This window comes from Macaca thibetana, chromosome 13, assembly GCF_024542745.1.
Source record: "Macaca thibetana thibetana isolate TM-01 chromosome 13, ASM2454274v1, whole genome shotgun sequence".
Taxonomy (NCBI): Eukaryota; Metazoa; Chordata; class Mammalia; order Primates; family Cercopithecidae; genus Macaca; species Macaca thibetana.
The window spans coordinates 94,848,903-94,863,011 of record NC_065590.1 but is presented as its reverse complement, the minus strand read 5'-3'; positions in this window follow the sequence as shown (position 1 = coordinate 94,863,011).

The following is a 14,109-nucleotide window of genomic DNA, read 5'->3' as shown; positions in this document are numbered from 1 at the left end:
GGGACATCTTATACTAAAATTTCTATTATTGTTTATCTAAAATTCAAATTCAATTTAGTACTTTTATTTTTATTTTCTAAATTTGGTAAATTTGTAGCTTTTAGAATATTAATCATTCTGCTAGTCTCTTGTATTTTTTTTCTCATATAAAACTCAGACACCGTCTCTACTAAAAATACAAAAAACTAGCAGGGCGTGGTGGCGGGCGCCTGTAGTCCCAGCTACTTGGGAGGCTGAGGCGGGAGAATGGCATGAACCCGGGAGGTGGAGCTTGCAGTGAGCTGAGATCACGCCACTGCACTCCAGCCTGGGAGACACAGCGAGACTCCGTCTCAAAAAAAAAAATTAAAAAAAAAATAAAAAATAAATAAATAAATAAAACTCAGACATATATGGTCAAGTCCAATTTTATTATTTATAAGCTATGTGATCTTTGACAAGTTACATTATTTCTCTGAACCTTAATTTTCTCATCCGTAAGACTGGCACAACATCTCTAATGACAAAGACATTATCTGCTCACCGAAGTGTATGCATACTCTTCTTCCTGGGAGCCACTTGATATGGTTTGGCTCTGTGTCCCCACCCAAATCTTATCTTGTAGCTCCCATAGTTCCCATGTGTTGTGGGAAGGACCCAGTGGGGGATGATCGAATTATGAGGATGGGTCTTTCCTGTGCTATTCTCATGATAGTGAATGGGCTCACAAGATCTGATAGTTTTAAAAATGGGAGTTTCCCTGCTCAAGCACTCTCTTTGCCTGTTAACATTCACGTAAGATGTGACTTGCCCCTCCTTGTCTTCCACCATGATTGTGAGGCCTCCCCAGCCATGTGGAACTGTAAGTCCAATTAAACCTCTTTCTTTTGTAAATTGCCCAGACTCAGGTATGTCTTTATCAGCAGCATGAGAATGGACTAATATACCACTAGACTCAATATCCCAGCCCCTTTTGCAATTAGGAGCTGCCTTGTGGTTGACTTTTACAGTAGAGTGGGAGCAATAGTGATAAATGCCATTCAGGGAAAGGCTTTCAAGAAGCAATTGTTTCTTCTCCACACTCCATGTTCTTCTTTTGATCAGCTGATTGCAGGGAGTGCTGAGTCCTCAGCGATTAGTGGGGTCTTAATATGAAAGAAACCCACGTCTCTGAGTCACCACATGAAAAAACAAAACAAAATATTTAAATATCAGAAACACTCGTATTCATCTTTTATGTGAAAAAGAAATAAACTTTTGTTATATTATGGCACCTAACTTTGGAAGTTCATTTGTCACAGCTGCTACTAATACCATAACTAATACAAAAATTGCTACTAGAAATAAAAATGCTGGCTTAATAAATACCTAAAATAGGTGGTATTAACTTAGCAGTTAGGCAGGACCAATAATAAAAGATATCATAGCCTAGAATATTATTCTATTGATGTGATCAAACTATTGCCTAGAAACAGATGTCACTCCTACTGAGCCCGAATCTCCAGGGAAAATGGTGAGTAAGAACCATTGTGTTAGTGAGTTTTGGTCTTTACTTTGCCATGAAGTATTACAAGAAAGAGATAAGCTCAAGAAAGGACTGACTGGTTTGAAAGAAAAAGCATAAGAAAATAAAGAGAGTTCAGAAATTTGAGATTTTGCCAAGTTAGAAAGCAGATGGCACCTGGATCCTAAATGGGAGGAGACAATTCTAGAAAAGTATGTCAACAATAAAAGGACCTATTATGTCTATTTGGCTAAACAAAGAGAACCAGCCCTATGACAAAGATCTGATCAAGGGTAAAGCCTTTCCACTCAGGACTAATGTTTCAGATGGCTCCGTGCTATCAAATATTATGTCAACAGATACAGGCATGGGGCTTAGAAATCAGAGAGATAAAGCAAACTTTGTTATTATGAAAATGAACTTTAAGTCTTGTACATAGAACTGACCACTAGAAAATAGATCAGAAACTTTTAAAGAAACTGCATTAATTTGATAGAACTGCTGTAACAAACTACTACAAACTGGGATGCTTAAGCAACAGAAATTATTCTCTGATATTCCTGGAGACTAACAGTGCAAAGTCAAGGTGTCGGCAGAGTTGGCTCCTGAGGGCTGTGAAGATGGATCTGAGGCAGGCTTCCCCTCTTTGTCTGCAGACAGCCATCTTGATCTTCACAAGGTATTTTTTTCCTGTATACAAGTTTGTCTCCAATTTACCCCTTTGTAAATTTAATTAATTTATTAATTAATTTTAGAGTCAAGATTCTCTGTTGCCTGGGCTGGAGTAGTACAGTTACCACTGTACTACCGGTGATCATGACTCACTGCAGCCTCAAACTTCTGAGCTGAAGTGATCTTCCCACCTCAGCCTTCAGAGTAGCTGGGACTACAGGCATGCACCACCATGCATGGCTCCCAAATTTCCCCTTTTCATAAGGACACCAGTCATATTGGATTGCAGCTCACCCTAATGACCTCAATTTAGCTTTTTAAAGACCCTGTCTCCAAATAAGATCATATTCCAAGGAAATGGTGGTTAGAACTTCTGCATAACCAATTTTGAGTGACACAATTCAATCCATAACAAGAACTTTTTGAGGAAATTATATTGCCAAAGAAACAATTTTCCTGGATATTTTTTTAAAATGCCAGTTATTATAAAACAACTCTTGAATCCTAACGTTCACAAAATCAGAAGTGTACTGCAAAAGCTCTTCTGCCTCCAACACCCATGTGACCATGGAAGATAATGAACGAGGATCCACTTCCCACAAGCCAGAACTAGGTCATGGATGAAACAGACAAAGCAGTTCCTCCCAGAGAGCATATCCAGCGTCTAATCCCAAGTAACTTCCTCCATGTCCAGATCAAGAATCACTTCTCCAGCAGGAGTACATCATGATGAAGGACCAGTGAGTGCCTTGTGTTTCCTGTTCTTCCCGTTCTTGGTGGGAATATCATTGTTCTTCTACTGGATCTGCTATACTCTTTTCTATTATATGTATGTTTGGGGAAGAGATGCCCAAACTCATGATCTGGAGTTCATAGATCTCCAGATCATGAGTTACTTCTCTCTCTCTCTCAATGTGTGTGTGTGTGTGTATATATAAATATATATACACACACATACATATATGTATATATAAATATATATTATTTATTAATATAAATATATATTCTTTATACTATTTAATAATATTAATTAATTATAGTAATATAAATATATATGTATTTTTGGAGTCAGGGTCTTGCTATGTTGCTCAGGCTGGTATTGAACTCCTAGGCTCAAGTGATCCACCCACCTCAGCCTCCGGAAGTACTGGGGTTACCAGGTATGAGCACCCCGCCTAGCCATTGAGTCACCTCTAGACTCAAAGGAGAGGTCACTCTATCCGCTAGAGATTATGGACTTCAAGCTGCTGAGTAACTCAATGGTGAGAGTATCTCTGGGAAGGAGGAAGGATGACCTGCTTATCAGAAAAATGAATGGAAACAGAATTTGTTCGGTGTTCACCATTTTAGGTGCTTTCCCTTACATTCTTCCTGTTTCCGAAAGTTAAACCACTACATGAGAGTTTTACTGATGAAATGTAAGTGGAAGTTATGTGTACCATTTTGGGATCACAGCTTTTAAGAAATGGGGATATCTTTTATGCTCCCATTTTCCCTTCCACAAGCAATATCCTGAAAATGACTTGACTTGACCCTTAGAAAGCTTTAAAATGAAGAGACTGGAGCCTTTGATTAGCATATAAAGAAAAGGTGTCCTCAAACCAAAGTAAGAATTTGACTGCAATTTGAAAGAGAAATACACTTCTATTTTGCTAAGTTGCTAAAATTTGGGTATTTATTTGTTGTAGTAGCTAGTGTTTCCCTAGATAATACTTCCATCTAATTTTAAGGCCTCTTTGAGACTTAATATTTTAAGATTCTACAGTGAGTTTCCAGGGCTATGACACGCCTGAAAACAAAAATAGCAGGCCTGCGATTTGTTGTTCCAGAATTTTCTAGTTTTGCAGAGCATTTACTCTTAAAAATGAAAAGTTACAGTGATACCCAACTATGTAATAGCCGGTTGCTGCTGCTGTTATTTTTCCTGGTGTTAAAAATTCAACATAGACCAAGGAAACACAGAATTTTGGTATTTCAGGTGAGGAAGGACCTACAAGTTAGCAGACATTTTCATTTTACAGATGAGGAACGTAGCTTCAGAGAGGTTAAATAAGTTTGCCTACATTTAAACTATTCATAGTGACAAAGATTGGACTTTAACCCAGCTTATACTCCAAGGATTCTGAGCTCTCTAACTGTACAATACTGTGTATATGATGTTTCAAATATTATTATTTACATCGCCAACCTTTCTTTGTCAGTCTGGTCTTACAACCATGCAAAATCTCACTCAAATCCTACTCAGCCACCTGCCAGCTGTGTGGCCTTGAGGAATCATTCAATGTCTCTGAGCCTTAGGAACCTCATCTGTTATGTGGACATAATAATAGTAGCTAATACATACAGTTGTTCTGGGGATTAAAATGTGAAGATGTGCTGGGCGCGGTGGCTCACGCCTGTAATCCCAGCACTTTGGGAGGCCGAGGCGGGCAGATCACGAGGTCAGGAGATTGAGACCATCCTGGCTAACACAGTGAAACCCCATCTCTACTAAAAACACAAAAAAATTAGCCGGGTGTGGTGGCAGGCGCCTGTAGTCCCAGCTGCTTGGAAGGCTGAGGCAGGAGAATGGCCTGAACCCGGGAGGCGGCGGAGCTTGCAGTGAGCCAATATCGCGCCATTACACTCCAGCCTGGGCGATAGAGTGAGACTCCGTCTCAAAAAAAAAAAAAAAAAAAAAAAAAAAAAAGTGACGATGTACACAAAATGCAACAGCACATTGAGTCCTAGGCAGAAAGTACTTAGTGATAATTATTGTCATAATAATGAAGATGGATTTAGAAAAAAGAATTTTTTAGTTCAATGTCGCCTCATCTTTGAGGAAGAATGGAGAAAAGACTCAGAAAATTATCTCACATATTTAGTTTATAGTAGAAACTTGGTACTGTTATCATGAAGGGGCAGTCTGTGTCTATTTCACTTTAATTTCAACAAATGGATTAACCTCACAAACTTTCCATGAGTACAGATACAGATACGTACCCTCAAATAGAAGTAAGAGAATTTATCCCTGATATCTTTAAAACAGGAAGGTTATCAATGTGGTGTGACTCTGAAATGCCATGAACTAGAAATGGGAGACCTCATAATTTAGTCTTACAACAATTTTAAGTTAGCAAAGCTCAAAAGAATTTACATAACAAAGACATCAACACAAATGGAATGCAAATTATGTTTTCAAGCTAGTGTGAGAGATGAGGTTACGAAATCAAAAGAACCGTATATGACATTTCAGAGTTCACAAAAAGCATTTTTCACATTCACAATCTTATCTGGACCTCCCATAACTCCATAAAGTTGGGATTGATCCTAACCCCTGTTTATCCATGAAGTCTTTGGGACTCACAGGTTTGAAATGACTAGTCTAGTGTTATCTACCCAGTAAGTGGATGAAACTCAGAATTAATTCCAAGAATCCTATGTATTTTGCATTAATAAGTCATTGTCTCTCTGGATATAAGACCTATTTCAACAGATAAGAATACTTTGAAGAAACACAGGCTTGAGCTGCTGTTGTAGCACTTGATGGAAAGTGAACATTTTGTGAAACTAAGTGATCTACAACGTAAAACTGAAGCAAACCCTGTGGACAAAGGGAAGCCTGTAAGAAAAAGATTTGCTTGCTAGGAAGAGAATTCTAATCAAAAGTATGTGACTGCCTCTGAGATTGTTATGGGCTAAACACATCACCTAAAACTATATTGACTAGGATAATAATCAGTGTTCTTTTAGTGTAACTAGGTTCTAGAACACCACCTATCCTCAACATTTCCTTTCATGAACATTACATATGGTTATTAGAACTAAATATTTGAAAGACACTTTCTCCTACCTACCCCTCTACTCTTCCAAGTGTGCCTTTCTTTCTTCTCACCAATCTATATGTTGGACTCCTAAGATATTTATCTTCCTTAACACCACCAGCACACACTCACATAAGCACACTTTAGTGCTCATGCTTGCATTGCATCTAATATCTTTTGTTACCTGATTTATTTGATTGACCATGGCTTGATTTGAATGTAACCTAATCTGTTGTCCCAGATTCCACTAACTTAGATATTTCTCCTCTCAGCTCAGCTCCCGTGACACTCTTTTTTTTTTTTTTTACCTACAATCAATCTATATAATTTTTTGTTCATTCATCTCTCTTTTTTTGTCTTCAAGACCAAGTAATTGCCCTTTTTTGGGAGGCAAAAATAAGTACTCATTTAGAATGAAAAAATTCACAAGTTATGCATTTAAAAAGCTGAAATGTGCTACAAAAACACACAATACAGAAAGATAATACTGTATTTTTCCTTATGTTTATTTATCTTTTGAGGTGTACTCAATGACCATCTCCTCTTTCTCTGACCACCTCATATGAAGGAACTAGCCCCTTTTTCATTAGTTGATATGGACTTACATTGCTTTCTTCTATTTCATAGCACTTATCCCTTGAGCTGCCATCTCTGTTTCTGTTTGTTTATTGTCTTTCTTCTCCACTAGAATATAAACTTGATGAAGGCACAGACATTTTTGTCTAATTGGCCATTTTCTGCCAACATCCAGGACATGGTAAGTGCTCAATGAATGTTTGTTTAGTAAATGTTGAAAATTTTAATGCAGAATTCTATATTTTATAAAAAGTATGAAAAATATGATAAAGTTGTTAAAAAGTAGTAATATGTATAAGAGAAATATCAGAATTAAATCAAAATATTAAAAGTTACTATCTCTGCATATAAAGTTAAGGAATATTATTTTCTTCATCCTGTTTTTCTGGATATATATATTTTTTCCTTTTGTGGTAACTGCACTTTTCATCTCTGTATGTCAGGTCTTGTATGATACAATATGTGGGCCTTATGTACTGGTGTTCTTCAAGGCTGTATTGTTAGACTTCGCTTCCCTTTTCTTGAAATTGTTTTCTTATGTGTTCTTATTTATTCCTTCAAGCATCCCCTACATGATATTGATCTCCAAATCTTTATTTCTAATCCCTAACTTTTCATGAGCTCCAGACCTTGGATAACTCTATTAGGGCATCCAAAAGGAACTTTGAATACAATTTGGCTAAGTGCTCACTCATTTTCATTAACAGCCGTGAGCCTGGCACTGTGATAGATGCTTTGTATAACCTACTCATAACCACACTATAAAATAAATGAGAAAATCAAAGCTAAAGAAGGTTAAGGTACTCACAAAAGTACTAAAGAATCTCATTTCAGGCAGCTGGAGAGCTTTAGTTAGTACAGAGCCCTTTGAGGCTTGATGGGCAGCAGAGCCCAAGAAGACAGGTCAGAGGCACTGTCAGCTCAGCCCTGGACAAACAGCCTTTTATGAAAAGGTCACGTTGGCACAAAATCCTTCACAAGCGATATCAACACAGGGATCAATATTCAATTGGTGGATATCACTTTCCATTCTGTCTGTGCTTTGCAGGCTCACAGATCTATGCCTTGGCTTAGCTGTTGGCTGTTTGGAATGTTCCTCCTTCTTGACTCCATCAATTACAGCCTTCCTTTATCCTTTAAGTCCATTCTAAAGGACGTCATCTATATTAGCCCTACTCCAGTTCTTACGGTAAAAATAAATACTCCCTCTACTTCCTCACACAGTATTCTTCTTCCACTTCCTTTGTAGTTCTATTCCAATTTTCCTAACGTTGAAATTAGCCATTGAATGGCTGCCAATAGAATTGCCTGGCAAGCTCTTTGCAGAAAGAGTTTCTGTCCTGTTCATTTCAGGATCCTACACATGCCAGCATGAATAATTGCTAAGGTAAATCTTCCAAAGCTTGTATATTTAAATAGTTGCCCAATAAATGCTGTGACAATTAATCCTTTGGGTTATTATAATATTTATTAACTAAATAGAGTAACTTCTATATTGAAACAACAAAAAAATTTAACAAGACTCTCAATAGCAATCGAGTTAAAATTCATTGAGCACCTATCCCATGTTAGGCTAATTCATATTACCTTTTACCTTCAAACCAATTCTGAGAACAGTGGGAGGAGAAACTATAGCAAGTGATAGAGATAGCTGAACCCATTTAACTGTATAATTAAGACTACAATAAAGTTGAGAATTATGATTACCAGACACAATTATTCCATAAGTAGTATAGGAACAACTGATAGCCATGTGCAAAAAGTAATACAGATAGTCCTCTGACAAGTTACAATGAAATAAGTTATAGATGAACCTGAATTCAAGACTTAGACATAAAAAGTGAAACTGTATACTAGAAGAACATTAGAGAATTAAAAATAAATACTAGAGTAAGAAGGCCTTTACAAGTTTAAATTCACAAGTCATAAATTTTACTATATGAACAAACAAAAAAACTAGGACAAAGATCTGCATAGACCATATAGACAAAGTGTTAATATTATATATAAAGAGCTTCTACATATTGTGTAGAAAAGACCAACAATGGAATAGATTAATGGGAAAATAATGTTATGAAATACATAGAAAAATATATACAAATGGGCCAGGTGCAATGGTTCACATCAGTAATCCGAGCACATTGGGAGGTCAAGATGAGAGAATCCTTTGAGGTCAGGAGTTCAAGACAAGCCTGGCCAACATGGCAAAACCCCATCTCTACTAAAAAACACAAAAATTAGCTGGGTGCGGTGGCACTCATCTGTAGTCCCAGCTACTCGGGAGGCTGAGGTGGGAGGATCACTTGAGCATGGGAAACGGAGGTTGCAGTGAGCCAAGATTGCCCCACTGCACTCCAGCCTGGGTGACAGAGACTTTGTCTCAAAAAAAAAAGAAAGAAAGAAAAATATATTTGAATGTTTCTTAAACGCATAGAAATATATTCAAGAAACATATTCAACTTAACTTATGGGAAGAGAAACAAAAATAGAAATTACAGCTCAACATTTTCTACTTGTCAGAATGGCAAAGGTCAAAATATTTGATAACCTATTATGATAGTGAGTATGTACAACAACTTGTACTCTTTTTAGTTGTTGGTAGTTTAAATAATATAATCCTAATAAGAATAATTTGGTAACTTACATCAAAAGTGGATATACCTTTTGATTTAGTAATTCTGCTTCTGAAATGTTATCTTACTAGTAGATTTGCCATTGATCACATACACATTCAAGGCCATTAATCACAACATCTTTGTTTTGGAATCATAGAATATTGAAAATAAATGCCCATCAATAGGGAGCCAGTTAATAATTATGAAAATCTATATTATATAATAATATGCAACCATCAAAATGAATGAAGCAGCTTTATGCAACAGATGTGGAAAGATCTCAAGATGAAATTAAAACCAATTTTAGGTGAAAGTATCAGGGAGAAAGCTAATATGCATAATATATTTCCATCTGTGCAAAAGCGAAAGAACATGTACCTATGTGCTTACAAAAACAAAAATAATTCCAAAAGAAAATTATGCTGAGAAGGCTCCATTTAACAGGTAAGGAAATAAATAATCAGAAATATTATGAATTGCCTTCAAAGACAATCAATTAGCAAGGTCGTAGACTTAACCCAAGTTACCTGACACAAATCATTTTGCTTTTCTCCCTAGCCAAGATGCCAGGTTCTCCAGTGAGCAACGGGAATTCAGAGACAAGAGATGTGGCTCTTACATTGGAAGAACTCATAGTTGGAGGAGCGGAGACATATGACTGCAAGTACACAGAAGCATAGTGGCAGTCATAAGCTCAGGGCTCTGTGGAATCACCAGGGAGTTGGAGTGCTGTGAAGGGATGTAGAGATTAATGTTTGAGTTGAGTTTTGGAAGGAGATTTATGAGTTTATCATCTCACAAAGAGTTGAAAAGACTAAGGTCTAAGAAAAGAATCAGCATGACCCTTCAAAGGCTCAGAATGAACGAATAAATGAAGGAGGGAATGAATGAATTCCATACAATATATATTTATTAAACATCTATTGACTCTTGGGCATGAAATGATGACCAAGTCAGAGAAGGTACACAGCTTCATTGTCATATCCTGGGGAGGGAAAACAGGCTGAAGATGTAAACGGATAAGATAATCTCAGAATAGAAAATGCTACGAAGCTTTACGAAGAAAACAAAAAATGTGATATGACAGTGAGTGAATGAAAGTGGTGAAAGGGGTGCTTTATAGACCAGCTAGGTAGGGTCTTTTGCAGAAGATGGCATTTGGACAGAGATTTGAATCATAAGAAGGAGGCTGTCAAGAAAACAGCAAATAGGAGAGGTTTCCAGACAATAAAGCAGGAAGGGCAAAGGCTGTATCAAGCCTGCTTTGCTCAAGGATCAGAGAGAAGACGAGTTTGTCCTCAGGAGAGTGAGCAATAGGAAAATTAATCACAGACGGCATTGGAAAGGTAGGCAAATGCCAGATCATGTAAAACAATGATAAAGAGTTTGAATTTTGTTCTAGGCAGAGTGAGAAGCTATTGGAAGCTTTGAGAAGGGAAAAGGCATGATGTGATTTGTGCTTTTAGATCACCAACTCTGCCAGGTATGTGCAGATAAACTTTGGGAGGCCAAGGCGGGTGGATCACCTGAGGTCAGCAGTTTAAGACCAGCCTGGCCAACATGATGGAAACCCTGTCTCTACTAAAATTACAAAAATTACCTGGGCATGGTGGCACGCACCTATAATCCCAGCTACTCAGGAGGCTGAGGCAGGAGAATCGCTTGAACCCAGGAGGCAGAGGATGCAGTGAGTCAAGATCATGCCACTGCACTCCAGCCTGGGCAACAAGAGCAAAACTCCATCTCAAAAAAAAAGAAAAAAAAAATTCTGGAGGCAGGGAGCCCACTGAAGAGGCTGTTACAGTAACCCAGATAAGAGATGATGGAAGGTTATTCTGGGTGGGATGGAGATAGGGGGAAAATTCAGCTATTTTTCAGAATTAGAATCTGCAGACCATGGCTGGAATATGAGGTAAAACACAAGAGAAGGATCCTGAATGACTCAGGTTCTCAGTCCCAGCAACTGGTGACTTCACATCACCTGCGATGGGAAGATGAGGTTGAAACAAGTTTTGGTCTAAGACAGAGGGAGAGATCATTGTGCCAACTTGTAGTCAGTCCCATGATATTCATTTGATTGGAATGTGGAAGGAATAAAAGAATGGGGAAAAAGTAAGAATATAGGAGTGAGAAAGTAACTGGGCACAAAAATAATGAGGATGTTAGATGCCAGGAAAAGAGTTTGGGCTTTATCTAGTAATAAAAATATTAAAAATATTTTTCCTGGGTATTTAATATTCCCAAGAATCCAGAAGCAGCATTACTATTTTTATTCTCACATTACAGATGAGGAAATGGAAGCACAGAAAATTTAGTAATATGATCAATGTCATATAGAACGACAATAACAGTGAAAACTCAGGGTTCAAGATCTAGGCAATACGAGTCCAGATCAGTCTCTCTCTCCATCTCCGTTCTTCTTTCTCCTCCTTCTCCTTCTTTGTCTTCATTTTTGTCTTCTTCTTTTCTTCATTCTCTATCATCTGTCCCTTTGTCTATAATGTAAACCACATACATCATTTACAAATTTTTAAGTAACCACATTAAAAAAATAAAAAGAAGTCAATGAAAATAATCTAAATAACATATTTTCCTCAGTCAAGTATATCCAAATATTTTTATTTCAACATGTAAGTATAAAAATTATCAGTTTAGTGCTTTACATTATTTTTCACACTAAATTGTTAACATTTGATTTGTATTGCGTACTTTTTGCACATCTTATCCACACCATCCACATTTCAAGTACTCAGTAGCCACAAGTGGCTCACTGATGCCATACCGGACAGCTTAGATTTTTACCAATATAGAAAATTCTAGAGGAAAATGCCAGGATTATTGTTTCAAAAATGTTATGTAAGATTGCAGAACTTCAGCGGTAAAGCAAACCTAGCAAGAGTTGATTCAGGAGGAATTAAGATTGTCTTAGTCTGCTTTGTGTCACTATAAAAGAATACCTGAGGCTGTGTAATTTATTAAGAACAAATGATTATTTGGCTTATGATTCTTCTGGCTAGAAGGTTCAATACTGGCATCTGGTGATGGCCTCAGGCTGCTTCTACTCATGGCAGAAGGGCAGCCAGCCTATGCAGAGGTCCCATGGGGAGAAAGGAAGCAAGGGAGAGAGGGAGAGGTACCAGGCCCTCTTTAGTAGCCGGCTCTCTCTTGCAGGAATGAATAGAGTTAAAACTCATTCACCCCCACGGGAGGCATTCCTGAGCCATCTGGCCCCCCATGATTCAAATAGTTCCCATTAGGTCCCACCTTCAACACTGGAGATGAAATTTCAATATGCGGCTTGTAGGGAAAAATATTCAAACCATGGCGGAGATGAAGGATTTTCAGGTTTCTTATTTCCAGGCTTTTTCTAGGCTCTGCCATTTCTTACCGCAAATACCCCAACACCCCTTGCTTGTCTCTCTGCTTTCTTTTTTTCTTATGAATGAATGGAGGTGACAAAGGATTTATGACTAAGAGTATTGATAACAGTGCTCACCTCTGCACCCAAGGCTTACAAACATTGTGTTTTTGTATATACAGACTGAATACATAACATGCAACCAGGTGGTAATAAATAATGTTAGTGTCACTTTGTACAAGGACATTATTATAAAAAGTACAAACCATTATCATCTTCTCAACTTAGGAGTCCTTTCTAAACTTTGTAATATCCACATGAAGTAAATCCAAAGCCTGAATTTCCGAATCTCTCTCTGAAGAAAACAGAAGATCACTTCCTTTCTAACACAAATAATATTTATGCTTACATGTAGGTCAGAGTCAGCCAAACAGCTCTTGTGTCTGAAAGTCTATTTTAGACTTGGCTGTCATGACAACCGTGAGATCTGGCCCAGGTGTCTCCTCTCTCCTGACACACAGACAGCAGGTTTGCAGGCCTGGCTGTGATTTCTGGGGAGCAGCACTTAGGAACTGCCATAGGATGATTCAGCCCACTTGGTTTTGGCAGGGGTGCTGACTTAACAGACTGCAAAAAGATTCGGTTCCACATGGATTCTTAATTTATCAATTTAGAATTAGAAGAGGACACAATGGGGAGGGTTATGATCACTAATGGGCAAAGTTGTCATGGTACTGCATGAACGAGGAAAGCTGGGAAAGAGTGAATAGAGTGAATAAGGGCTATCATTTGAGAGGTGCTTGAACCTAGAATCCAGATTTGAGGTTTCAGTCCTCAGAGCTCACTTCCCAGTCCAACGACATACATTATGAAGTAATTCCCTGGGAAGGAGGCCTGCCCTGGAACAGCTCTGACTGCCTGTTCTGAATAGTCCATCTCCACTTCATTCTGGCCCCGGGAGTTCGTGGGGGTGATGACAAACCCACCAAACATGTGTGTTTCTAGCATCGCCTGTTCCAGGACAATGGTTCTCAAATTCTGCTGCATAGCGAAATCATCTGGGAAGATGTTAAAACTCCAGATCCCCTAGTGAAACCCTATATCCACTAAATAAGAATATCTGGGCTAAGAGGCTGTGAAAATCAGGACAGTAGTAGTTTTTAAACCTCCCTAGGTGACTACAACGTACAATCAAGGCTGAGATGCACTGACCTAAAATGAGTTGGGAGTGGACTGTGATATCATATAGAAGCTTGATTTATAGATTGTTTTTAATTAACATAAAATACTAACATAGATTTTATCTGATTAGCTACAACAGTGGTTACCAAAGGGTTGGTTTTACAACCCTTTTTACTCTTAAAAATTACTGAAGATTCCATAGTGCTTTTATTTATGTGGGCTATATCTATTGATATTAACTGTTCTAGGAATTATACCTGAGACTTTTTTTATAGCACAAAAATGCACAAGCACATGTTCTATTAGCCATCAGGTCTCTGAAATGCCTTTGAAGCCTTTTCTCCATTGTCTTGGCTATTAGCACTTGGCTCCTTTTTACTCATGCAAATTTCTGCAGCCCGCTTGAATTCCTCCCTCGAA